This window comes from Oenanthe melanoleuca, chromosome 2, assembly GCF_029582105.1.
Source record: "Oenanthe melanoleuca isolate GR-GAL-2019-014 chromosome 2, OMel1.0, whole genome shotgun sequence".
Lineage (NCBI taxonomy): Eukaryota > Metazoa > Chordata > Aves > Passeriformes > Muscicapidae > Oenanthe > Oenanthe melanoleuca.
The window spans coordinates 109,909,780-109,937,481 of record NC_079335.1 but is presented as its reverse complement, the minus strand read 5'-3'; the positions used below and the strand labels follow the sequence as shown (position 1 = coordinate 109,937,481).

Here is a 27,702-nt window from a genome sequence, read left to right as displayed (position 1 = left end):
ATTTTTCCTTACTACTAGGCAAAAACTCTGTGCTTTTGAAGAGGTGAATATCTAGCATTAATCAATAACTCAGCTTGTGAGTATTTAAAAAAAAACTCTTCAACTGGCATCTTCCCTTGGAGGTTACAACAAGCAAAAAAACATTGTCTGTTTGACTTTATCTAACCTATGTTGTCTTTCTGGTCTAGAGAAGCCCATGTGATATGATATCACTTTGGTGTTGTGTTCTACTGTCATACATCAGTGCTTTAGTGCTCAGAGTCTACTCACTCACCCAGCTAACATCCAGCCTTCCACTGCACACAGTTTCTATAATCTTACAACACACAAACATTGTCCTCTCAACTCAGTGCTGTACTCAGCTAAGCAATAGGGATTTGGAGACCATGGTAACATGTTCCCTTTTTCTCTCAGTCAGTCAAGAGGAACATTTACTGAGGAGAACCTGATTAGCAGAAGAATAAATTATGTTCTTATTTATTCCACAGATTTTTAGTGTAATCCTTTAGGAGTCTCTGCTGAATTTCTTGTCTAGGTTGCTATGAGTAAACTTTCACAGTAATAGTGTAGGACATCAGTTTCATGTAATATCCTTGCCTCTCAGTACCAACCCTTATCTCTCAGTACCAAAATCTCTCATAAACACTAACATCCTTGCTTGCTGACAAGGGGGGAAGTTGCCCTCCACACTTGGGTTAAGCATATGCTGAATTGTGCTAATAATATTTTTAATAAGTTTGATAAGTTAGTTGGTTTGTTTGTTTTTGAGATTACTGTAGCTTTTGTTTCTACACACAGTTGAAGAAGGAGACTTGTTTAGGGCGCATTCAAACATATAATCAAGAGAGTTAGGACCACTTTTCTGTGTAGCCTGGAGTTTCATTTGTGGATTCTGACCATTTTCGAAGATCACATGGTCAGAAGAGTGCTCCAAATTATTTTTGTATGCTCTTCAGGAACACTATCTAAGCTGAGGCATGTTTTAACAAGTTGAAAACAGTTGCATTTGCACATTAGAAAGAGAAGAATTTCCAGGTTGTATAGAAGTTTTATATACCATGAGGAAGGAAGGGAAGGAAGGGAAGGAAAGGAAGGAAAGGAAGGGAGGGAGGGAGGGAGGGAGTGAGAGAGGGAGGGAGGGAGGGAGGAAGGAAGGAAGGAAGGAAGAAAGAAAGAAAGAAAGAAAGAAAGAAAGAAAGAAAGAAAGAAAGAAAGAAAGAAAGAAAGAAAAGGGTAAACAGCAATATTTATGTTCAAATGAACTTGAAAACACAGAGGTAAAATTAAATTTATTTCAGCACCTTTGCCCCTACAGAGGGGAAATAACTCAGTGAACTTTTCAGAACATTAGAACACCAGTCTCTCTGCGAAGCTGTTTCCCTCAAGGAAAAAACGTTCTGATGACATTGACTGTGTGGAGACTGCAGTTTTTAAGAACAGTTACTTCCCCCTGCTTGGGTGTTGTATACCCCATGGCCACTTTGAAATTCCCATGCATGATGATGGATTAATTCAGCTAGACAGTCCTCTGGATTGTTTTCCTTCTAAAAGCTTTTGAATTATCTCAGACAACTCAACTGAGAAATCAACTATTGCCTCCTGTGTGATATGAAAATGTTTCTAAAACTACAAATTTATTTTAATTTTTTTTCCCCTAAAAAGCTTAAATAAGGCAATCCACAAGTTAGGCTTAATAATCCACAATTTTGATTTTTCTGGTATAAACTCCTCAAGATCATTCACAAATGGAGAGGGGAGTTTCACAAGGACAGTCATCCAGACAGAAGATGAGCTATCTGCTAATATACTGAGCACTCAGACCTCATTAGTTATCTCTCCACAAAATCAGCAAAGAGATTTTTTGACTAAACATTGATAAAAGAACAGTCAGAAAAAAAAAACAAACAAACCCATGAAGGAAAGTGAATTCATGAAGTACCAGGTCTTCACTTTTGATATGCTAGTTGTTTGCTCTGTAATGAAATGTGTGTTGATCACTTGTACAGGAGGAGCTCACTGCAAATAATATGTCTTGTCATATACTGTGGAAGCCACAAAATGATGCATATTAGCTATAGTGCATGAAACAGACAACAAAGTTTTAACTGTTCCTAGCCAGGTATTGCTTCAGACCTGAGCACTCCAGCAGAGCTTGTTGCATCAACTCAGCACAGATGACAAGGCCTTGACTCCTCATCTCTCTGTTTCACTTGGCCAAACATGTTAATAGAGCTAATGCCATCTCATTTTCTCACTTTGGTTCTAAAGAAGGTGACCAGAAAACGAGTGTGAGGTCATTTTGGAAAAAGGAGGACTGCTGAGGTAAGGGTCATTGAAGAGGCAAGGTGCAAGAGTTCAGGATCTTGCCTCCTGGGAAAACTGAAGTTTGCACTCTTATTTCTACATTTTTACAAATTCCTTGTCATAAATTATATCTCCACCTTTTTAGCCCATTTATCTTCTTTGCTAGAGTTCATCTCTCCCTAGTTCAGTGGGTAGGGAGAAATGTTCAACATTTACAAAAGAACATGCAGTTGTGATTAGAGAACCATACTTAGAACACATCACCATTATGGCCCATAATTGTCACAAATAATTGCAGTGTCCTCTTCAGAGCTAAGATCACTTTCTTCTGTGGAATAGAGATGCCCAAAGTTGCTGTAACCTGCTGCTGTAACTGCTAACAGCTACAAAGCAAAGAGCTGCTGCTGCAGCTGGACAGCCGTAGGGAAGAATGTCATGAGCTGCTCTTCTATGTTCCTAGACAGAAGCTGCAATTAGAGTTCTGTGGGAGCTGTCATAGGAGTGGCCACTCCAACAGGATCTTCAGGAGGATAAATCTACTTATTCTAGAATCACTTTTCAACAGCAGATTTGTCTCTTCTCATAATTAACTATCAGACCAAATCCCACAAAGCTCAATGATCCCCAGCTGTCTGCAACAAACTATTCCTAGTTTTACTCCTTGTTTTGCTAACTGCACATTCCTAACACCTTTGCTTTTTCTGAGCTCCAGTATATCTAGGTATGTGTCCCGAGAGAAAAGAAAGCTCTACGCGCTTGTTTCCAGATGTCGTGGAAAAGTCAAGTTAGAGTCTTCCACTGTTATAAGAAGCATAATTGTTTTATCTAAAAGGTGCAGACTGGGTCAGGATATGCTACCTGAGCAACCAGGGGTCTCTGCTCTAAATCCAAAACAATCTAGCAGAGAAGGGAAGACTTCTGAATGCAGCCGTCATCCCCCATGTGCAAATACTCACCATCCCAGGAGCAGAAGAGTAAGACTGGCCATTTTGTGAGAGTGCCAAAAAGACAGAAGGCCATCTGGTGCTATAGACTAATCTAAAAGCAATGAAGTCAATACAGCCTGGTTGGTATACAGTACATAAGGCTCCCTTACAGACAGATTAGACCCGTCCCCATAGTCAAGAGAGACTGGACATTACCTTACTGCACTAGAGCTGTAAGAGACGAGCTGGCAGCAGGGCCTTCAGAAAGAGCAGAGAGTAGGAAGCAAATCACAGAGAGATTTGTTTGGGATTAGAAATTTTAGGAAAGAAAGTGGCTGAATGTATTGGACCCAGCTGCTAATCAGCACATGTAAATTCCTGCCTGTCATAACTTATGACATGTTACCATTTGTACAGGTAGTTCAGAAAAGCATAAAGTTGTTATGATGATATGGGAAGAAATGGAGTAAACTGAGATTCAAATCAAGAAAGTAAAAGGTGAGTGCTAACACATGCAATCACACCAGCATATCCCAATGTCTCTGGTCAGTTGTGTTCATTGCATTAAATGTGATAGTACTATGTGCTTATGCAAACATTCAATACTGAAAGACAGGACATTTTTACACACAGTTTTTACTGTCCTGAGTGGGAGAACAGGATTGACTGCCAGGATTGATCGAGGGCTGAGGGACAGTCAGTGTTGCACAAACAATTAGATGAAAGAGTGGGCAGTCATCCAGTGACTTCCAGAACAAAAGTTTGGTTTCAATAACTGGTAAATTATTTGCATTGCTGCCTTTAAAATACTTAGAATAAAATGAGATTTATAGATTGTGAGCTCTGCAAAGGAGCTAATTTGTAAAATTTCTTTAAATGAGTCAGTAGTAAAGCAGGTAAAAGGAGAGGGTTGACGTAAATTATGTCATTTGAAGTTCTCTGGTCCTTTGTCCAAAACTGTTAAGGAGAAGCTACAGAAGCTAAGTGGGCAAAGTGGAGAAGGCAGATGAGACAGAGTAGTCACACAGATCAAAAATGGTGAAGTAATAAGAAAAAAAAGGTTTGCTATGGCATGAGGTTATCTGTGGTGTGCCACAAGGGCACTGATCCCAGGGCATCTGTTGTTTATCAACTATCTGGAAAGTGTTTTGCTGACATTCCAAAACTATTCAAGTAGATGCAGACCAGAGAAACTGTGAAAAACTTTGAATGTCTTAAGCAAGTTGAGTGAATAGAAAACACGATGGCAGATGAAACCAAATGCTGGCAAGTCTCTTTGGAACTCTTTAAAGAAAATAACTGGAACTGCTCATTTTACTGGGTTCTAAACTGACTGTACCTCAGAAAAAAGACTCAAAAACTCTCTACTAGATCAAAAAAGACCATTATTCATGAAGAAACAGTACTGGAAAAATCAAGCACTTAGTGGGCTATGCACAAAGTACAATGGTAATAGAAAAGAAATAAAATTATGTATGTCTATGTATTGCAACCTAGTTAACTAAAAATCTCTTGTCATCCGGAACACTGCACAATTTTAATTACCCCTATCAAAAAGGTGACAGAAGAATTAACTGAGATAAAAAAATAGTAGAAACACACTGACAGACTCTCCTATGTTTGCCTTAGACAGAAGGCAATTAAGTGGGAGCACACAAAAAGAATCACAATAACAAATAACACGCTCTCAGTACAAGAACAAGGGAGCATCCACTGAAATGGAAATGTAATGGCAATTTCAGAGCAGCAATAGGAAAATGTTTCACACAAAGCAAAATTATATATAATTATAATTATAATTATAATGTTAAATATTACACAACAGATAATTTCAACAACCAGCAATTACAGCTTTTGGAAGCATACCCTTCTACACAGCCAACCAAATCCCTGGCAATATACTTCCAGACTTCCTGCAGTTTCTTTGACATATCTAGTACTAGCTACTGCTCAGGGTAGGATGATACACCTTAGATCTGATTTACTCTGGACACTACTATGAGTAATTACTGGGATAAAAATTATTAGTACTTTATATAGTCCATATTAACACTGAAGCTATCTGTTGAATGACTTTATTTCAAAAATTTGCTGCTTGATCTGTTTCCACGGTTGTGGTTTTAACCCCAGCTAGCAACTAAGTGCTATGCAGTTGCTCACTCACAAGTCCCACCTCAGTGGAAAAATTCAAGGGTTAAGAATAGTTTAATAATGTCATAAAGTAAAATATATAAAGAAAAACAAGTTCTGCAGACTACAATTGGTCACCATCTATTGATCAATGTCCAGCTTGTCCCCAGGCAGAAACGGAAACCTCCTGGCCTTTTCCCTGCAGTTTATATACAGGGTGTGGTGTTCTGTATCATGGGATATCCCTTTGTCCACTGCAGGTCACCTGTCCTGGCTATGCTTTTTCCCAGTTTGCTGTGCAGATCCTTGCTAACAGAGCATGGAAAACTTAAAAGCCCTTGAATTAGGGTAAACACTACTTAGCAACAACTTACACATCAGTGTGCTATCAACATTATTCTCATGCTAAATCCAAAACACAACGATGTACCAGCTACCAGGAAGAAAATTAACCCCATCCTATCTGAAACTAAGGTACCACCTATTTTAAACTGTAAATAAAAAGCAAGGAAACCAGCAGCATTGAACCCTTCTCTGTCGCATTACATTTCTAATTTGTTGTAGAAGAAGTGTTGTAAATTCCCTTTTCCCTCTTAGGGATTTGAGTGGGGGAGATGCAAGATATTTCTTTGATCATTAACTTGCTCCTATTGATAGCAGATAGCTATTTATGTTACACACTCACTTACTCATTCTTTCACTCACAGTTACCAGTCAGAACAATAGTAGAGACAACAACTCCACTGTATACTTGGAAGTTTAGGACCAATGCTAAAGCATCAATGGCTTCCTTGTAGTAATTCAGAGAGTCCTTCTGTTTCATGAGGTGGGCACACAATTCTGTATTCTTTTCATCCAGCTGCCAATGCCTCCCAGGATTGGTACAAGTTATACAACCCACTGTTAATACCATCATGGTCAATTAGCCTTGTATCAATTCAGCAGACTCGAGGTGCCCTGAGCTTACTGGTTGTTGCAAATTCAACAAGACTACTTGTCTCCAGATCTTATCCTGAGCAAACTTTCACTAACTGCCTTCTCAGCACCTTCTTTTCCCCTCTTTGGCTTGTAGATAGTTAGCTATCAGAGTTAACACAGACTTATGAGAAAGTATTGATTCAATCAATCCTGCCTTGAGTTTTATGACAAGGCTTATGAGTAGAAGCAGCGCCAAGACATTTCTGCCCACTAAACCTAATTCTTTTACAAGGGAACTTGCTGCTTCCACATGTATTATTTAAGTGTGGATATAAGCCAGAGTAGAAAAGGAGCAGCTGAAATGGCAGGAGGGAGTGGATCTATCATAATCTTTTTTTTGCAGAAGTGTCCAAATTTTTTCCTGAAAGTTGTGTTCATGTCATGTCTTTAAGGTCTGTGGTATTAACACTCAGTCAAAACAGCGTGCTGTATGGCATATCCTATATATATATAAATATATATATATATATCCCTCTTCCTGTAGTCACACCTCCAGGAGACTCCTCTGTGAAACTAATTATAAATGGGTATTGTTCATATCATACATGCCAATGCAGTACATTCAACAGCTGTGGTTCTTGCTCCACAAATGCCATGCAAAGTAATAATAATAACAGAGATGTCAAAATATGTTCATGCTACTAATCTTTGCCAGCAACTTGGACTTCATGTTGTGTTTTGCTTTAAATATCTCTGTATTCATTAAGACCTTCCTACAAAGAGCAGGAAGTCTTGCTTAAATTTTACACAACAAATTCCATCAGAATAATTTAAGTTTCTGAAGGGCCAACGTAAAAGTTACCTAAAAGATCAGCACTGAGATCTGACTTCTAAGTTAGACCAAGTTGCTTTGATGAATCATGTTCTGTATGTCACTGAATATGGAGATTCCATGATTGGTCTGAGCCCTGTTTCCTCTGTTCCTTCATCCTCACTATGTTCTTTTCAACAGCCTTCTACAACAGAGGCTTCTTTAATCGTCTTTCTGACTCTTCAATAGATTTGCTCCTGCATGTCACAGAATCACAGCATGTCTGAGTTAGGAAGTGATGTCTGAAGGCCACCTTGTCCACTGCTCAAGCAGAGCCACCTAGAGTTTGTTGCCCAGGGCTGTGTCCAGATGACTTTTGAATATCTTCAAGAATGGAGACACCACAACCTCTGAGAAGCAGAAGCCTATGTCAGTGCTCAGTTCCCCTCTCAGTGAAAAACTTATTCTTTATGTTTAAAGGGACCTTCCTGTGTTTCAGTGGGTGTCCAATGCCTCTTGTGCTGTCTCAGGGCACCACTGGCCCCTATCTCTCTGCACCTTGCTTTCAGATTTTTGTATCCATCAGCAAGATCCCCCATATACATGGGTAACATGCATACTACAGCAAAGTATAGACCCCAATATGTCCATATTTTTCTTGCACTCACTGCCTCAAAATGGAAACTGGCTTCCATAAGGAATTTTAGAGGTACCAAGTACTGGGGGACAGTCACTTCCCTCAGCCTTCTGCCCTGTTTTACTAATGTGATATGGGGCTTGCCTTCATCAGCACTGTTGATGGTTAAGGATCTGAATGCCATATCAACATTTCTATATACAGCCACTTAGATGCTCATAACTTAAACACCAAAATCTTCCCATTAACCCACACATGTCTACTGGGAAAATCCATGGAGCTATTAAAAAATAACTGTAGCACATGGGCAAAATTCAGACACATTACACATTCTGATGTTTGCAGTGATGACCTGCAACAATTACAATCACAACTCAAAACAAACTTAGAGAAAATTCCCCAACTTTGAAAACAACAGAGCTTTACAATGTACTAGGATGTATTAGGGAAAAAAATAACCAAACAAATTGTCTATGGATTAACAGACTAACAAGTGGTATCTTCTTTCATCACTCTGTCATGTTCTATGTGCATCCACGTGAAGTTTTCTCCTTCTGGATAAGACCCAGGCAGTATCACTTCCTGAGAGACATGCAGGGATTCAGTGTAGCATCTGCCTTGGTATATAAAGAAGTAAGAAGTCAGTTCTGCTGATGGTGCCTTTTAGGAAATTGAGTAGGAGAATCAGACCTGTAAATTCTCAGCTGTGAGAAGGATGCTGAAGTTGCAGAAGAAGAGAGACTGAAGCTAAGCCTGCAAGGAAGAGAGATGATTCCTGTGTGGACATGCAGAAGAAGGTGTTAAGAATTGTTGATGATGCAGGAGAAGAGGATGTAAAGAGAAGAACATCTACAAATATTCCAAATATTTGGGTTCCAGAGCAGGGACTGGCAAAAAACTGATATTCCTTCTCTGATGTATTTATGAATTATTTATGCAAATCTACTCCAGGAGGAAGATACAAGATGAAAATGGAGGCAAAATCAGGACTGTGGTATGAAGTGAGGAGAAATTATGTGGCAAAAAAGAAGACATTATTAAAACAAATGTATACTGAATAAATATATCCTATGCTATGCACAAGTTCAAAGAGGTATGCAAATCAGACAAAATTCCAAATTGTGCATCACCTTTAACATAAACATGAGCCCAGATGTATAAAGGAATTTCATCCCTGATAATTTGCTACATTCTTTTAGCTATTAAGTCAACAGATAAGTAACATTTTCCTCCATCATGTGTATATGCACTGGTTCCTAGTTATTTTAATTCTTATTAAGAAACTTCAAGTGTGTACTTCGTCATACTGATGATGACATTAATCAGTGGATGACTGTGCATCTGACTTAAGTAATAGGAACACATAAAAAAGAAAGAGCAGAAAATGTAGCAACTTAGTCAAAATGCTTATCCATGCCTTTGAGAGTAAATTTTTTCCTGTAACTGTTAACAAACAATGGTCAGCAAGATGATATCCTCAAGGGTTTATAAATTTGGTTGAAATTAATCTCACTGTATGTATTTTCAATTCTATCTTATATGTTTTTTAATGGATTTGCAGAAAATAAAAGTGTAAGCATCTGTGTGTTTTTTTCCTTCATAGATTTAAAACACTACCTATGCAGGTCACTTCAGAGATTGGCAAAATCCAAGGAGTGAAAAAATGTCACATTTAATTAGAACCATGAAGATAGCAGTGAAGTACACTCCTCCAAAGCTGTTGAGACAAAATTATATGCATTTCATACTACTTTAAGAAAGGCTGTATTCTGAGGTAGACTGGTAAGAATCCAGAGCTGTCCACTAAAGTTATGTTGGTGTAAACCTGGAGAAACTAAAACTGAGGACTGCCCCAAAGCACTTTCATTCTGTAATTTTTGGGGAGTAGGTTCCCAAATAATATACACTGGAATAAAAAAGAAAATAACTCTAACTCCAGCAACAGAGTTATTTGTGATATATAACTACAGGAATGAAACCAGAATCCTGTCCTCAAAACTGCAAATATTCCTGCTGAGTCTCTTTTCTTGTGATGGAAACAGATGGTTGGATACATCAAGGCCAGATTTTAATCTCAGCTGTAATCATGTAAGTCTAAAGCTGTTATGCTGAAGTCTTTGCAGGGGCTTGTTTTCACAATAGAAAGTGGTCAGTGGCTTAAGGTATTCCCAAACCCTGGCTTGTTTTCATTGGCATACACTCCCCTTGGGGATTTGGGTAAAAATAAAACAATTAATAAAACATGACTTTTTCAACTTGGATCAACTCCCTGATTTAATCCACAAAACTGACTCACAACCACTTGCACCAGGACAACTTGGAGGGTGATGTCCTATGACAAACACCAGAGCAATTGGGACAGGAATACTATTTAGCCAACAAACATGAAGCTGCAGCCTCAGGAGGTCAGCAATGACCAGAGGGCTAACACAGTGGTGTAAAGCAAGAACTCAGGCTAGGGAAGGAAGAGAACAAGTCAGAGGTTACTTTGATAAGTTAGAGGTTACTAAATTGCATGTATCTGGTGAAATTGGCCTGGAGCTCATAGGGAACTGGATAAAGTAATTTAACCTCATTAGCTATTATTTTTTACAACCTTGAGTATACAAGGGGTGCTAAAATAAGAAACCAGCATGCTGGCTTGCACAGGCAGAAAGTAGAGCTGAAAATCATTTTAACCCAATATAAGTGTATGCAGTCAATGGACAGGGCAGGCATACTTTGTCCCACACATCTGTCTACCTCCCTAGTGTTAGTACTGTTATTTTTACTATTTTCATCTGTGTGGTAAGCCAAGTTAGGGAACCAGTTTTCTGAAAATTCTTCCCACTCCCTCTTTACTCCACTCCTCAAAGCTGTGTTAGTTCTGCTGGAACAAATACTTAATTTTACTTAGCATGCTGCTGTGTAGACACCAACACCATGCAAGAAAAAAAGAACAAGCAAATGATGTGCAAGGAAGAAAACAGGACAACCCAAGTTTATTTTGGTAACACAACCACACAATCATACCTAGCAACTGGCTAGCCTAACTCTGCACAATTAATAATCACATGCAAGTCCAGGATCTAATAAAGAGAAAAGCAATAGCTATGATACATTTGTTAAGATTAAATAACATCAGACAAACCTAATTTCCATCTATCACAAGCACCAGACAAGGATTGTAGCAGTATCTGTGCTATAATTGTCATTTATGTTCTGCTACTATTTCCTGCAATATTCTTGTAAATCAGGTAAGGCAACATGGCCTGGACAACTAACTGCTAGATGGGCATATTTTGTGATTAAAGATGGAACACAGAATTATGAATCTGCATGTGAAATATGAACAAAATTAATCGAAAATACCACCAATATAGCAGAGAGGTGTTTCAACATGCAATATTTTAGTATAGTCAGAGCTAGAAACAACAGACTTTATTTATATGACTTTCATTTGTAACAGAGACATAAAGACTAAAAACCTGTCAGAATTATACGATATGTATTTGGCCAGGTGACATTTCTTTTTTTTCTTGGCTTATAATTCAGTTGTCTTAGAACTGTGCCATTGCTGGTATTGCTTCCCAGTGGCTGAGATTATAACAATCCCATCCCAAGGTAATTCAGTAGGAATTAACCAAAAAGAGTCAACATAGAAGTAGGACTTCTGTTTCTTCCTCAATAACTTACTTAGAGTTCATGTTTTAAGCAATAACTGAACTGACATATGCACTGAAGTCTACTTCTATAGTGATATACTTGATTATATAGAAAAGTGCTTACACTTTATGGTTTATATAAGACTTTTGAACTGTTCTACTCTTTTAAATGATTTTAACACATTTTGCCTTTCATACAAATAGCCAGTTTTTTCTACTAGCATTTTAAATACTCATTGTCATTGCTGTATTGATCTGGATGATATATTTACCCACTTGGAGAATTAGCTCTTCCACTTAAACCTGGAGTGAACCCATAGAATTCTCTAATCACTACATAAGAAACCCTTGTATCTGAAATTCAGAATATCTTCTGGAATTGATATGTATGTTTCGAATGTGATATGTGATATGAGTTTGATTATCTCTGTTTTTTATATTTCTCAAAGGAATTTCAAATAATTTCTTTTCTTGTACCTCTTAATTTTCTTTCTGTATCAGGACAGTTAAAGCTCAGTTTATTTTTGTTTGTTTCCTTGTTAAGTTAATCACTTAAATCCTAATTTCCTTAACATGGGATGGATCAATCAGTCATTTTTGTATCCTGTCTGCTGATCTGTCTTGGCTAGTAGGTGGTTTATAGGCCACATTTGACTTCAGCACTATTTAAAGGTCTATAGATATTTCATCTGATTAAATTGTGAATCCACCTACATTTAAGCATTTTGCATATAAAAGACAGCTAAATTTGAGGGACTTTTTAAAACCATAAATATCTCTTCAGTGACAGTTAAATATTCTAAGCCCCACTGCACATTAGAAAAAGAGAGGAAGAATATTAAAAACTCCCCTGAATATCCCACTTCACTAAACCCATCAGCAATGCAGTGTTGAAGCTACCTTCCATGTTGATTCCTTTGATAAATGCAGTAATCTACAAATAAGAAATCACAAATTAGTAATATGTACCATTCCTTTCAAAATACAAAGTTTATTTTGCGCTGGTGCACAGTGTTCTGTGTGATATAAACCAAATTAATATAAGGCCTGACAATTCCATAGGGATTTTATAGTGTGAAATGATGCCCTCTCTCAATTATAACAGCTATATGAAAATAGCTTTTCTTCACGATTTCATTTTGCACTGGTGTGTGTAGATGAGGAATCAAATCTTTTCTGGGTATCATTTAATATAATCTCTTTCTGCCCTGCAGATATTCATTGGCTGAAAGAGAAAAACCCCTTTGGAGACCAGAGCAACTATGGTAGCAAAGCTCTGGGTCTGTCCATGTCCACAGCAAACAGAACCTGCAATAATTTCCTGTGGTACAGTGCTGAGTATGGTCTGCAAACTCCTTCCATTTCCATGGATCAGAATCCACTCAGGAGACCCATGGGAGAGCAAGCTCTGACTTTCTCAGAGCAGGTGAGCTCTGTTACAGCTGCAGAGCAGGGAAACTGAGAAACAGTTGGCAAAAAGATGGGCATTGATGCCAGGTAAACAGCACAACTCCATGTTGATCAAATGTTGCCCAGCCACAACTAAGTGTGATTCTTACAAGATGCCTAAGTGCACTCATGGTGTCTCCTTTACTAAGGGCAAAAAAAAATGGATAAAACCCAGCCCCCATTGAAGTCAGCCAGAGCTTTGGCACTGACTTAACTGAATCAGCATTTGACCCCAGAACATCTCTGCCACAGCTTAGCAAGGAGATTCAGGAGCTTTAAGCCTCTGTCATGTCTCTAGTCTTCATTTGGCAAGTTAGACTCAGCCTCACAAAGAACTGCACCTTCAGCATGTGGCTGGCACCATAATTTCCCATCCTGTTCCACTAACAACTCTAAAGAGACCAATTCAGTAAAATATTATTCACCAATTACATCAGTTTCTAAGGGATTTACTTGGAAAATGAACGACATGCACCACCTCTTAGTCAAGGAACTGATGCTTCTGCTCTCAAAGCTCTTTTTCCTTTTACCAGTGTTGCATCATTTTGTGTTGCATTAGGAAAGGAAAAACAATTTTCTGAATGGTTTTCTACCCATCAACCCGCCTTGCATTCTTTAACTAATGCCAGCAGGACTGCTACTGCCAATTTGCAAGGCAATATGAAGTTTACTGATGAGCATTCTAACCTAAAGTATCACTTAAATCTCCCATAAAACACTGCTTTAGCAGAGTCATGTTTCAGAGTCCCAAGATTTCTCCCCTACACCTTTTTTTTCCTTGTTAACTGGCCTATACAATACAGAATTATTTTAATCTTGTGATTTCTGGTGTCTCCTACAGATGAAGAGTGTGAGCACACTGCTATTTTTATGTTGCCTGAAGCCAAATAATTAACAATTATGTTGCACTCAGCAATTATACTGCACTGTAAACCTTCCAAGAGTTGTGCAAACATTAGTTGGGCTTCGTAAGTGTCAGCTTTTAAAATTTAAATCAGGTCATGCTTGGTTACTGCTTTGAATACAGCCCTTCCCTCCTGCCTCCCCAAATCCCAGAAATTCAGACAGGAAATATTTGAAACATCCAGTTGAGTGCAATCCAGAAAAGATGAAACAATTTCAGAATGCAAATTTTCAGAATAATAAAAATACCTTCATTTTCATGGAGTTGTACTGAGCCTGGTTTTGCCAATGTAATTTTTAAAAGCTTTTTGGAACAGCTTTTTGGGAAACCAACATCATCAAAGCAAAATGCAAAAACAACTTAGATTAAAAATGGGTTAAACCCCACCCCCCTACCCCGCCCAAAAATACCAGCATCAAGAAGAGAAGGCAATTCACTTCACTGATTGTTTTTCAATCTACAGTTGTTCTTGTAACAATTCACTTGGCATCACTTTCTGAGCACCAATGACAAGGTGGAGATATGCTAATGCCAGCACAACCAGGTGGCCTCTTTGATGTGAAGTACAAAACCAGCATCTGACCCCCTAACAAGTTTCCCCAACATTTTGGATAATGGTATCAGTGAAATATTAATTACTAGTAAGGTTTCAGGGTTTTTTTGCACTTGAGTTCTTTACACTTCAAAATTATACAAACACATGGATAGAAAAAATGCAGTAATATTCCTAAAAGTCCACCCACAAACCCAGCTATTTTAAAATAAACACATTTTTTAGAGCTATCACAGGACATTTTAGATTTTGCCTTAATTAGCAATTCAGACTGATGGCAACTTATCTCTCCAGTTACTCATGTTTACTGCATGAAGCAACCTGTGCCATTCTCTGTACACCTAATGCCATACACTTCAATAAACAATGAAATGGTTAATGAAGCTGACAGTTAAGTTAATGGTATTAGATCTCCAGGCTGATAATGCAATGAGATTATTGTGGCATTTCTGATTTCTCAGAGATACAACTGCAAGGCTGCAGAAGAGTAAAAGCTTTATTACAGTCCTTGGTATTTGGTTTCTGGTTTTGCTTCCTGAAGACTCCATATAATTCTAGCACTGCCAGATTTTAAACTGATGAGGATCACATATAAACTGGAAAAGAAGAGGATGGAATTACAGTTTTTCTTTGTAACTATATGATCAAGTCCTCAGTTGTTCCAAGGGGTTTTAATGTGAATAAGACTGAAATCCTTACAGCTGATTTTTGTTTTAATGAAAACCTAAATTCTGGAGCACAGATGGCATTTGAAAAAAAAAAAAAAAAGAAAAAGAAACAGCATGACAACCTACTGCAAGGCAACTCACTCCAGTCCTTGCATAAGGGTAATTTCAAAGTGTTTTCCAATACTGCTATATATTACTATACTACATTCTACCAGGAAGTATGATGAGACTAACAAATAGCCTTTACATGAATGGAACCATTTTCAAACCCTTTAAACGAAAATTTCTATGCAGCTGCAATTTTTGATGGTTTCTGGGGTCTGTTATAGAGCTCATTTAATTCCATCCATATAGTTATTCTATTTTTATTTTTATTTTATTTTATTTTATTTTATTTTATTTTATTTTATTTTATACAAAGCTGAGTTAAAATACCAAGAACATTATTTTGCCTTTTTGAAAATCTGAACTAAGAGGTGTGAAATTCTGCCATTCTTACTCAGTTGTTACACTTTCAAACTTATAAAATTCAGCTTTAGCTTTGCTTCAAAAGCCAGACTTGTCCAAACCACTTGCAATCATAAAGTTTTCCAGACACACAGGTTGGAAAACTAAAGTGCTTTTAACAGCTGTGTCCCAAGTTCAGAATACAGGTCTCTGAATGCCTTTTTAGCCCTGAGGAGGGAAGCAGGGACTTCAATATTTTGGCTCCATCTTCCACTGTTTGCCTTTTGCTGTCACAGTGGCTGCTGCTGCTGTTGCTGTGGATGACATCTGATGTTGACATCAGACTTTTGGGAGATAGAACAGACTTTCAATATCTGCGCTCAGTCAGTGGGAGAAAAAGCCTTCACAAGAGGCATCACAAAAGGAGAAAAGTTGCTCCTCCTCCTCTTCAACCTTCCATCACCCTCTCCTGCAAGCACTGAAAAGCTTCAGAGAGAGGAAAGCAGGCTAATGAGTCACCCCTGAGCCCCACTTCTAGTTAATTTATGCTCTGTCTTAAAGGAGTGTCTCTGCAAGCACAACTGATAATGTAAATAAATCATTTGTATTTTGCACCAAAGCCATATTTATTGAAGTAATTCTAAATATTGTAAGCAACCAGCTACATACTGACACTTCTTGTTTTGCGAACAGAGAAGGACTTGTAGGTGACATGATGGTTGGGGGCTGGCTTGAGCATAGGTATCACAAAATGGTGGTTTTCAATTCTCTGAGAAGTTAGGAAGGGGGTCAGCAAAACTGCTGACTTGGACTTCCAGAGAACAGACTGTATCCTGTTTAGGAGCCTGGTTTACAGAGCCCCTTAGGAGACACTCCTGAAGGACAAAGGAGTCCAGGAAAGCAGGACAGTCTTCATGAAGGAAATCCCAAAAGAGGAGGTTGTGCCCCTGTCAAAAGATGAGCCAGCAGTGGAGAAGACTGGCCTGGCTGAACAAAGAGTTGGTAATTAGGAGAAAAAAGGAGAGCATATGACCTTTGGAAGGAGAGGCAGACAGCTCAGGAGGATTACAAGTATGTTTTGAGGTTATGCAGGGAAAAAATCAGAAGGGCCAAAACCTAACTGCTGGCTGTTTCCAAAGCTATGTCAGCAAGAAAATCAGGGCTAAAGAGAATCTCCATTCTTTACTGGATAGTGACAAAGGATGAGGCAAAGGTTGACATACTTAATGCCTTCTTTGTCTCAGCTGTTAATAGCAAGATCAGCTGTTGTCTTCGTACCCAGCCCCCTGAGGTGGAAGATGGGGATGGGGAGTAGAGGGAAATGGTTGGTGACCTGCTACAGTCCTTAGACACATGCAAGTTATGGGGCCAGATTGTATCCACCCAAGGATAGTAGTGGAGCTCATGGAAATGCTCATCAAGCCACTCGTTTCCCAGCAGTCCTGGCTAACCAGGGTGGTCCTGGTTGACTGGAAGTTAGCAAATGCAAGACCCATCTACAAGATGCTCTGGATGAGGGATATGGGGAACTACAGGCCTGTCAGCCTGACCTCAGTGATGGGGAACCTCACTGGTTCATGACACAGCTGTCATATTTACAGGATAATCAGGAGATCAGATGCAGTCAGGATGGATTTATGAAAGGCAGGTCCTGCTTAATAAACCTGATCCCTTTTTGTGACATAGTGACCCATCTAATGGCTGAGCAAAAAGCTGTTGTCCAGGATGTTGTCCTCCTGGACTTTAGTAATGCCTTTGACACTTTACCACAGCATTCTCCTGGAGAAACTGGATGCTCATGGCTTGGACCGGTGCATGCTTTGCTGGGGAGAAAAACTGTCTGGATGGCCATGCCCAGGGAAAGGTAGTGGATGGAGTTGCATCTGGTTGGCAGCTGGTGAAGAGTGGTGCTCCCCAGGGATCAGTGTTGGGAGCAGGACAGTTTAATTCCTTTATCAATGATCTGGAAGAGGCGTCAAGTGCACCCTCAGTGAGTTTGCAGATGACACTAAGTTGGGCAGGAGTGTTCATCTGCTGGAGGGTAGGGAGGCTCTAGAGAGGGATCTGGACAGGCTGGAATGATGGGCAAGGCCAACTGTGTGAGGTTTAACAAGGTTTCACAACAACCCCATTGAACACTGTAGGCTTGGGAAAGAACATCTGGAAATCTGCCTGGGGGAGTGCTGCTTGACATGTAGTTAAATATGAGCCAGCATGTTCCCAGGTGGCCAAGCAGGCCCATGGCATCCTGGCTTTTATCAGCAATGGTGTGGCCAGCAGGACCAGGGCCATGACTGTCCCCCTGTACTCAGCACACACATGGTGAGGCCACACCTCAAATCTTGTGTTCAGTTCTGGGCCCCTCACTGCAAGAAAGACATTGAGGGACTGGAGTGGGTCCAGAGAGAGGCAACAGAGCTGGTTCTGAAGCACAAGTCCTACAAGGAGCAGCTGAGGGAGCTGGGGGTGTTCAGCCAGAAGGAAAGGAGGCTCAGGAATGTTCTTATTGCTCTCTACAGCTGCCTGAAAGGAGGACACAAACAGGTGTGGGTCAGACTCTTCTCCCAAGTAACAAGTGATAGGGCAAGAGGAAATGTCCTCAAATTGTGGCAGGGGAAGTTTAGATTGGATATTAGGAAAAATTTCTTCACTGAAAGTTTTGCCAAGCATTGGAACAGGCTGTCCAGGAAATGGTGGAGTTGCCATCCCTGGGGGTATTTAAGAGATGTGCAGATGTGGCACTTGGGAACATGGTTTAGTGGTGGGCTTGGCAGTGTTGAGTTGGCAGTTGAAGTTCATGATCTTTTCCAACCCAAATAATTCTATGACTTTATGATTCTCATTCTTTCCAACCAAAAAGCTGCCTACATCAAAGGAAGAAAACATTAACAGAAAAAAGTAGTGATAGCCCTGTAAACCTCCTATGTTTGAACAAGTTAAAGGGAGAACTATCAGAAGATTGTCTTTACTGTCCCACACTTACTATGTGAAAATGGGTTGAATACAGGACTTCCAGAGGAGCAGAAGTTTTCAGAGAGCTTAAGCCACAATCCTTATTTCTGTTACAAGATGCAATGAATCATGTAACTTGTATCTATGAATGTTGTTCAACATAAGAGCTGATAGAGTCTGATAAAGCTTTGATTTGTCAATCATTAAACAACTAAAAACTAAAAAGCAACTACTGTGAAGCAATTTTAACTAATTTTAACTCTTCTTTAGTCACATTCAGTGTTAATATGATACCAAGCCTCTCTCTGAGTTGGAGGGCTTCCTAATATTTCTGTAAAACATAAAATACACAACATAAATTCAGCAATATAAAAATGCTTGTTCTGATAAGAATGAGTTGAATTAGGCACAACAAGGAGTAAGAAAAAGGAGTTTTTGCAGCAATATGGTAAGCATATGTTCCATCCTTTCAAAAATGCCATTGTGCAAGCTATTTGGTGGGGTAGGCTGCTGGTTTGGTGTTGATGGCTGCAACAGATTTATTGTCTGTCAAACTTATGTCAGCTGCAGCAAAACAAAGATGTATGTCAGTATGTTAAATGACAAATCTTTTCCTATTTTTAAAAAATGTTTCAGCACTAGTCAAAGTTTGAAGTCCTCAGATATTTTATACTTTTCAATTCATCTGTTCCTCTTCAGTACTCACACACATATTTCCAGCTAGGACAGGTGCACAGTTCTGCCACATATCACTCAGTCAAAATATTCAACATTTGGAGACAAGCCAAAGAGATTTTTTTTTTTTTCTTTTATTCCAGAGGGAAGTCCATAGTTTCCTTTTGAGAGAGAATAGGAATGAAAGGGGAATCCCAGAAATTCTCCTCCTATTAGCTCTGTGCTTGAAATATTATTAACACTTTCATTTTCTCACTCCTACTCTCACCATTTGAATCTGGGTCATAACAGCATGCCTACCCTTCAGTACCCTGAGTGGGTGGTTGTTTTGGCTGGAACTAAGGCATACTTGCTTTGTGACACAGAGTGCCCTTATGGTGACACATACCTGTCCTTTTCAGTAAGTTTTTGTACATTGCCTTTTTTTTTTTTTTTTTAGTCATCTTGTTTATTTTAAAAATAGACAAGAGAGTAGAATTCATGTTATTCAGTATTCATATTGTTTTAACAATGTGTGAAATTAAAAACTATGAAATATTTTAGTCTGTTCTTTTCACAAAACTGGATTATTCCTACAACATCTTTTCTTTTCCCTTACCAAATGCCTTTTCCTTAGTAAAATACTTTGATACATGCTCTAACCTCAAATACTACAGCACATGACTGAAGTCTCAGATTCAGTCTCTAGTACCTGATTCTTAAGATCCAAAATGAAGAATCTGCAGAGCTAGAATTAAATTACAGTAGATATTAAATTAACTTACTGCCAGGCTGCTTATGTAAATAGAGTGTCAGATCTGTAAGAACTCTTGCATGAAAAGACAAGAGGGACCAAAAGAGATATGTGAAAGAAGCCCAGTCTTCAACAAAACCAAGAGTTTGTATATAAAAAGCTTAAATGATGTGCAGCAGAATGGGATTGACACCTATAGATTTATGCCTTTCCAAGAAAGTGAGGTCTCCTATTGACTTTGCACGTGTCTTGTTGCAATGCTTCTTTCTATTCTGTTTGAGGGGTGGAAAGGCACTGTGAGCAAATAATTCTGGACTTCTAGAAAAGGTGCAGAGAGGTGATATACTGCTTTTCTGAGCTAAAACATGTACCATTCTGAGTGTGATTCCAATGAAGATAAGGAAGAGAGATCATTCTGCATGGTTTTGTTTTTCACAGTTATTAAATGATCTTTAAATAATTGGCAAATACTCTAAACAGTCGCTATTTTAAAAGTTCTATAAAATCAGTACCAACAACCTGTTCAAAGTGGTTCATACCTATTTGTTTTTAAGTAAGATACTGAGTAGAGGTAAATTACTTGTGTAGTTATATACAGTATTAAAACAATCCTAAAATGTATATAAATATAAGTATACTGTTTGATTTTTCCTATTACTGCCACAAAGCAGATGCAGGATTTGCAGCCTGGGTAATCTGCAAGAATTTGCAAGCTGTAGAAAGAAATAATGCAGTGTTAGTTTTGTAATTTAGTGTACAGAACACATTCATGCTAAAGCACTGTAAACTGGGCCCGTGGTCAAAAGGAGCAATTAGCACTTTGTTAGTATGCAATGATGTACTAATCTACACAGTCCCCAAAAGCAATCATCTATTCCTTTTGCCCTCATGTACAAATTTTCTATGGTGTGTATTGCTCTGCCCCTAACATAACCCATTACAACACACTGGCTGAAAACAAAACAAAACAAAACAAAACCAAAAAACAAAAAACCCAAAAAAACCAAACCAAAACAAAAAAAAAACAAAAAACGAAGCGGGTTTCCTGTGATTACAGCCTCTGTATCAATTAGAATTTGTTTATTGGAAAAAAATCTCATGTTGTTCCATTAACCCCTTTTGCTATGAGATAGCTGCATGGTTCTCTGAAAGTGTTAAACAGCTGTAACTGTTGTATTAAAGAGCAAAAGGGAGTTAATTTAGGTGACAGAATTTTTCCATCTGAACCCCCTCTAAAGGTTTCTCCTAACTAAAATAACTGTTGCAAGCAAAGTCCAGAAAAATAAGCCTGGTGTTAAAAGTGGATGGCTGGTAGAAATCAGAGAAACTATGGATAATACTGACAACTGTGAGAGGACTAAACCCTAATATCCTGTGAGTGTTCCACATCCCCCTCTTGTGGCTGCTATGTAAAAGATGTGAATCTATCACGAGTACTACTTAAATTAACATTCAATATAGATGGTCTTTGTGATAGTCACCAGAGATGGTCCACAGTGAGGGCTACAAAAACCAAGGAGGAAAACAAGACAGCACACTGCCAGAAATCTGAGTGTTAGAGCCTTGCTGTTAAAGGCCTAGTTTCAAAGGCTATTTTCCAAAAATCAGGCTCATTATAAGCTATCTCAGCTGTGGCACCCACCAGCCAAAACACCTTCAGCCACTAAACATTTTGGAAAATCTTGGCACTGCAATTTATTTACCGATTAAGGGGGTACAGGCACCCTCTCCTCCCTATTTCAGTTGCCTAGAAGCAACATAATACCTCAGTCCCATATTTACACAGCAAAATTCACAAGGTATCTACCACAGGGTTACAGTTTCTGAAAAGGGTATGAATACTGAGATGCTAGTTCCTTCAGACCAATATTGAAATTTAATCCTCAAATTAAAGGAGAAAATAGAAATAGAAAGTTCTGTGAACTGACAGCACAACCAGTTACTTGAATGGACATTCATGGGGACCTCTAAATAAAAATACATCTTTCAGAGTTACTGCCCACATAGCTGTCTTGATATTATGCATGAAAAGCTCTTTGGCTCTTCAGACCTTAAGAACAATGGACACACTCTGGGATTTGTCAGGAAGAAGGGAAGAACAGTGAAAATATATGTATAAATAAATACCATTACCTAAACTACTTGCAACACTGCATAAACTAACAATATCCTGCTAAACTTCCGAAAGAAATAAATCTGAAATTATGTTGGGATGAGACGACTTAGATCAATTTTAACATATAGAACGCCCTAACATTACAAAATTTATTAATGGATCTGTTACACAGCAAAATAGTTCTACTAAGGTCATACCAACAACTTGTCCACCTCATTCAATTCCTTTTGTAAGCAGCAGTACCTGATTCATTTGATTTCCTCCATCTGTCTTTCTGTTTCTCCAGTTCAGCACTCCAGGACACCACCTTTTGCAAAGAATGCTTTAAATTTGCTCTGGAAAGAAAATATAGTAGCTTGGATATTATCCAACAGGGCTAGGCATAGAGAAGATTTCTTTGCTTGTTTGCTCCTAAGCTGCAGAAAGCTATCTGAAATATTTGTAACAGTACTGAATTAGTTTTCATTTACTTCATTTAGCTTTCATTGTCAATGAGTTTTGTAACAGAGCAGTGGTAGGCGAGGAGTAGATAATATGTTAACAAGAAGGCTGTTCCTGTCTCTACTTAGTGTCCGCACCTGCCATTTGGGATTCTCTCCAAAATTTGTGTTCCATGTGTGAGAATACTGAAAAACAATGAAGAGACTTACTGAGAATTCTAGTTCTGCTTGTCTACACTTACTTGGCAAATTAATAAAGAAAAAGAAATGAACATACAGAACTGTAAGTTTTCAGATATGTTATCTGCAGTAGATGGTAATAAGAATCTGCCAAAGATTCAGCATTTGAACATATTGTTTAATATTCATGCAGCAAAATTTAAACTGATTATGTTCCAAAAATATTATTTTTAGATTTGACTTTGCTGAAAATAGTGAATTGCTCATCTGCTTAATAAGTTTTTATTTAAATAAAATAACATATTTTAATATATATTGCTATCATGCTGTTATAAATATTGGAAATGATTAACACTGGGAGAGTATTAAAAATTTAAACTGTTTCACCATCTGTGCTGTTTGTTTATTTTTCACATTTCATTCAACTTGGAAAGTGAAAATAGATTAATTTTTTTTTCTCTTTCACTCTTGTGCCTTAGCATGATGATTCAGTGTCTCTCCTGCAAACATTGCAAGGGTATATTTAACTCTGGAATGCCAAATCAAAAAATGCTGTTCTCATACATTTATAAATAAATAAATAAAACCCCAAACACAAATAACTTGACTTAGTTAAAACAGTTACATGATTGGCTCATTGTTTCATATTTTTATGTTCATAACTTTTCCCAATATACTACAGGCAAGGTTTACACAGCTGGTGTATATCTTATGTACTTGACAAAAGCCTTTTGCAAAAAGTTTGTCAGCTAACCAGGACAAAGGATGCCTGAAGAGTGATAAAGTCTTGTCTTTGGTAAAGCACTCTATGTCACTTTTATGTGATGAATGGAAGACCAATGTGAATATTTTTTATAGGCCCAACTTAATACACTGCTCACTTGATTGTTGTAATTTAAAAGCACTAAACTCTTTAGCTGCAAAATCACTGAAGATGGAAAGAAGTTTCAAGGTCCAGATTTACTGCAGAAAAAGTGATTCCAGCTCTGCTATCCTGTTACAATTTTGCTTTTCAGTTGGAATATCTCAGACCCATTCTTCTTCCATATGAAAATGAAGAAAAATCTGAAAAACTGAATCCTGAATTGATGTTCTGCCTCACAAAGAGAGGTCATGTCCCAAGGCCATTTAATCCCTCAAAATCTGAGCAATTCCCCATTGAATCATTTAAATTATAGCATGAAAAAAAAAAAAATCTGCTTGATTAGCAGCAACAAACACTTTCTTTGTTCCATGTTGTCAGGCACAATGGCTAGGGATCAATGTCATCTCTAAACTGGAGTAAATTCCATGCATTCCTCATAAAATATTTCCAGAATCATGTCGCAATCATTCCACATTTACTGATTCCAAGTTTGGCTTCAGTAGCAAAGATCTAGACCTGAGATCTTTGTTTTTTTTTTTTTCTCAAAGCAAAACAAAACCAATTTCATATAATGAAAAAATTCAGATTCTTAGCACTCTCTACTTACCTCTTGATTATGCATCTCCTGGACAATTTCCAGCAGCCATTCCACTGTAATTCACTCATTAGCTGCAGTGTTCTGAATTTCAACTGAACTTTTTAAGGCTATAGTAAAAGAGATGGATAAAAGAGGAAAGTTAAGGTTCAAACCTCTTCTAAATTATTAATTTTTTTCTTGGAAATTTACTTTATGTGGTTTACACAGTGACCAGAGCAAGAAAAACACCACTCCACCCATGCTCCCTCCAGTTACAGCACAGTGAACCAGAACAACAAGAAAGACCAAGGAATTTAAAAAAAAAAAAAAATTTAAAAAAAAAATTGTGATTTAGAAGCAGCATTTGAAAACCTTTAAAAATGACAGTTTTGAATGTGATATAGAAATGAAGAAGAGGTATAAACAAATTAGATTTGCCTTACATATGAATGTGATGACATAGATTTGTTTTATCCTTTCATTTGCCCTTGAATTTTGATAAGTATTCTCTTGCATGCTAATTGCCTGGGATTTGATTGGTCTGACACACAACATTCATGGTAGTCAGTTCCACTAATAGTTGTCCACTATTCATTTTCAAGTAAAAAATCACACTTTTCAGAGATATAATTCTCTTACTCATTTTCTCAGGGGGGATTAAACTGTTAAGTTCTTTATTCCTTAGCTTTGATGAGTCTGGAATGGACTGTGAACATGATATTGCAAACTGGCAGAAAGATGTTATTTTGTCTGAATTTTTGAATCAGCCTCTCTCAAAGAGTCTAATCAAACCTGTCACTCTTATGAAGACTGACACGGCCAACAAGTGTGCTGCTGAAATGCAACCTGCCAGACTTAGCAACTCCTGCCACAGACACAGTTGAAAACCTGGATTTTCTATCGATCCCAACTTGGTTTTGCTATCAGGCCACTTCTGTAGCTAGACCTCGTCGATATTTCTGTCAGAGAGGTTACTGCATGTGTTGTTCATGTGTTGTTCATGTTCAATTTACAAAATCTTGAAGTGAAAATGATGAGGTTATTTGAACATTTATTGTTGAACAGTGAGAAACAATGTATTTGGTGATGTCAAGGAAGAGTCTATATGTTCTCAGACACCAGCAAGTGCAAAAGTAATTTATCTATCTTTCCACAAGCCCTTGAAAAACCCTTTTTTCATTTGTAGCTCAAAAGAGCCTTAGGCTCAAAAATAAATTGTCAAATACTCTCCTATTCAGAACTTCAGTGTGCTTTACAGAAATTCATACTACAAAATGAGTGATTTTCATTTTCTTCCTCTCCATGGGTATGGCTTGCAAACACATATTCCCTTATTCCCTCTCTCCTCTCTATGAATGTTGCACTTTTCCTGCTGCATTTAGCAGCATAGCTTACACTCAGATCACAGCTGATCATTTCAGGGCACTGGGAAAATCCTGAATCCTTCAAACAAAACTAATGGTTAGATTTTTAAAAGAAATATGAGAATTAGGCAAGCAGGGGTTACTGAGTTTAGGGGGGATGACCAGCTAACTCACTCCACCTCCAGTAGAATCCTGGAATTTGGGAAATTTTTCTCAGACAGGGCCCAGTAGGGAGTTTGTCTGAATAGGGATGTCAGGACTGTATCTTTACAATACCATCCTTTACTAAATCTGAAATGTATCAGACCAATTTCAAGGGCTTTGCTACATTATCTTTTCTTAATGTAAGTAAGAAAGAACAAAGGAATCTATATAAAGTGGACAGAATAAGTTCAAAAAGAACAGTATCTCAGCAAGTATCTGTGGGTATGAAGGCTATAATAACAGTAATAATAATATTAAATAGCTAAATATTTCCTAATCAATCCAGTCAAGTACCTTCTAAAAGAAAAAAATTAAAAAGGAAAAAGGAAAAAGAAAAAAAAAAAAATCTCTTTTTTTTTTTTTCCTCAGCTATGGTGGTGCAGCACCTGCCATTAGCTGTGGTGGTTCCTATTTTCATATTGTCTGACAGTAGCAGTTGGACTGAGCCAGAGCCAGTGAGGCCGAGAGGCAGACTCCCTGCCTCCACAAAGCTGAATTTAATAAGATGAGAACAGTATGCCAAGATGGTGAACTCCCTCCCTAGCACTTATCATGACACTAGTCACTCAGCAGGGCCCTTATTGCAGCAGTAATCTGGGTGAGCCTGGCAGAGCATCCTGCTTACAAGTTCAATATAATAGAACAGCAGGGCACTGGAGGCCTGGCAGAAAAGCTTAGCAAAGTTAAAGCCTATTACACTATGCTTGAAAAAAATGGTTCTCAAAATATTATATGCTGAGCAAAAATCTGGACATTCCAAATGCAGTGACACATTAAGCCTTCTCTATAATGGTGCACTCATTAGTCTATAGACACAAGCAACATGGATTTAAAAGTCCATAACCTGAATGGAAATGGATATGCAAATTCATCCTTTCCTTCTGCTTGGCTTGAATTTAATAGGCAGGACAAGAGCATAATATACAGATAGTGAAAACGGAACTTGAATCTGCTCTGAGCTGCCTAAAGTTGTTGAAGTTAAAAAACCCCTGCTCTGCATTTTATCTCCTTTATATTTTCATAAATAACAAAAATCATTTGGAAGTAATTACCCATCTCATTTGTATATACTGGGATGCAAACATGAAATCTCAACTTGGACAAGACCTGTGGCAAAGAAGCTGTATCAAACACATCTTTAATGTAGCAACATATGACCACATGCATTTAAATTAAAGAAGAATAAACATTTGCGCATGAGCTGCTCACAGACTATGTTTCCATTGGATTATTACTTATAGAATTGAACACTTAAAGAAAACTTCATCTATTTCCCAATATTGACTACCTGATTTGTAGCAGATTCCCACTATAGTGTTTGTTCCTTTTACCAGCCTCTCCTCTGATCATGACTCATAAATCCTCAATCAGACTATCTACTCTTCCACAAAAGAGCTCAATGCATCCAGGCCACTTGCTCACATAGATAGCACCCCTCTTCCTTGCCCTTGCTGCCTGCTGTTTCTAAAGAACTTGTGTGTTCCTTGCAGTGCAGAGATCCTGCCACATCTCAGTTGTTCTTCTGCTGCCTCAGTTCTGCACCTGCACACAGAGATCCACCTCCTCCAGTTTGCTTCCCAGACTGTGTGCACTTGTGCACAAACACTTGAGGCAAACCTTCTTTTAACCCGTCTTAATCTTCCTGAGGGCTCTCTTGCTCCTGTCAGCCTGTCCCATGTATTTATTGCCCCATATATTACTTTTCCCTCACTTAACTGCAAGCTGTCATCACCATCCTTTGATGTAGCTGGTTTAAAGCCTGTTGGCAAAGATCATATGTGTGGATATTTTGGATACTCTAGGGCACCTCAAATGGAAAGTACTTGCATTTAGACAGTTAAATCCTGCCTTTAGTGTCTTTAGAGTCCAAGACTTACAATTGCTTCTGTCTGGTCATGTCTATTTCTCATCTCATCCTTCCAGTCTGTACTATTTCAATGACTGTTTAAACAGAGGAACAGACCTAGGTGTCCCTTATAAACGCAGAGAAACAAAATTTTAGATGCACATTTTAGGGCTGTTTTTGAGAAAAGGCCTGTGTGAAAAAAATTGACTTCTTTTAATCACCCAACAGAATCTAGCCAAGAAGTACTCAAACTTCAGTGCAAACATAGCAAAGCCAAATAAAATATTCCTACCTTAGCAAAAGGATCAACAATATTTGTCAGATCTAATAAACACAGGAGGTAGCAGAATTTTAGGTAA

At 38.2% G+C, this 27,702-nt stretch overlaps 1 long non-coding RNA gene across 1 annotated transcript in view; it reads right to left on the bottom strand.

The window, feature by feature from the left end:
• The window catches only part of LOC130250116 (uncharacterized), a 32,901-nt gene extending 8,850 nt beyond the window's left edge, over window positions 1-24,051 (bottom strand). The window contains exons 1-2 of the long non-coding RNA XR_008839915.1: window positions 23,960-24,051; window positions 22,111-22,202 (exon numbers count right to left, since the gene is read on the bottom strand). This is a non-coding gene — a long non-coding RNA (uncharacterized LOC130250116). The remainder of the gene's footprint in view (window positions 1-22,110; window positions 22,203-23,959) is intronic.
• Between the last annotated feature and the right edge of the window lie 3,651 nt (window positions 24,052-27,702).